Here is a 1,425-nt window from a genome sequence, read left to right as displayed (position 1 = left end):
GGGGGCGAGGGGGAAAGGGATGGAGGCAGGGGGAAAGGGGTAGCAATGGCGCACATCCCGGGGGTGTGCCATAAGTACATCCATAGCAATGGCGCACCACCACGGGGTGCGCCATAAGTAACTTTTTTATTGATAACAATGGCGCACCCTCTCCCGGTGCGCCATTAGTAACTTTTTTTAATTATTTTTTTATTGATAAAAATTATTACACTATATAGAGGAGAGGAGTAGAGGAGGGAGGGAGGGAGCATTTACATTCGTTGATGAGGCGGTGGTGCAGACCGTAGAAAGGAGGAGGACGCCAGTCGTGGTCGTGGGCCAGCCTCGTCGCGTTGCGTCGCGTTGGTGTTCGTTGTCAGCCGTCGATGGACTGCGAGTAGCCCCGCCAAAGTCTCCACCTCCGGGCTCCGGCTTCCTCGTCATGACGGCGGAACAAGGTGCAGCTGCCGGTGGGGTGGGGTGGGCCGGGCAGCTGCGGCGAATGGGGTTGGGGGCGCGATGCGACCTAGCCTAACCTAGGTTGGAGCGGGGGAGGGTGCAGGGGGTCGTCGGTGGTGGTGGAGCGGGGGAGGGTGCGGGGGGGTCGGCGGCGGCGAGGGGGATCGAGATGGAGGGGGATCTAGCGCGGGGGGCCGCGAGGGGAAAAGGGATAGAGGGGGGAAGAATAGTAAGGGCGCACTATACCAAGGTGCGCCATTACTAGTTTTGGAAAAAAAATTGTTAGTAATGGCGCACGGGGTGAGTGGTGTGCCATTACTAGTTAAAACTAGTAATGGCGCACTCTGACCTGGTGCGCCATTAGTATTTTTGGAAAAAATATGTTAGTAGTGGCGCACCGTTGGTGTGGTGTGCCATTAGTGTGATAGACACTAATGGCGTACCAGCACATGGTGCGCCACTGCTATATAGTAGTGGTGCACCACATGTCTGGTGCGCCATTAGTGTCCATATTATCTATAGCCCTTTTCCTAGTAGTGTCAGCATCATATCAGATTCGTAATTGAGCAACAAGTTTGGAATTATGAGTGGCACGTTGTTTAGCTTGATGGATTCAGGAGCAGTGCTAAGTAGGTACGATGATGGTACTGAATATAAAGGCATGTCTGCATGCAAGTCGCGTGACTTTTTTCATTTGGGTCAGTCGACCATTTCAGGTAGTTGGATGAAGATCCTACATCTCCTAACCCTTCTTCTTCTTCCTCGTCTCCGATTCTTTCCATACAGAACACCGCACGGGCCGCCGGCCGGACCACCGACCCCCACCGCCTGTGTTCCTCCGCCACCCCCACCCCCACCCCGCCCCCACCCGCGTCGAGTTTTCTTCGTTCGGCGAGGCCCCACCACCGCCCCCACAACCAAAGTCCCCACCCGAGCCCCTTCGTTCGCACCGGCGAACTCCGGCGAGTTCTGAAAAATCGACTGACC

Source organism: Triticum aestivum, chromosome 1A, assembly GCF_018294505.1.
Source record: "Triticum aestivum cultivar Chinese Spring chromosome 1A, IWGSC CS RefSeq v2.1, whole genome shotgun sequence".
NCBI classification, from domain to species: Eukaryota; Viridiplantae; Streptophyta; class Magnoliopsida; order Poales; family Poaceae; genus Triticum; species Triticum aestivum.
This window is presented reverse-complemented; position numbering follows the sequence as displayed.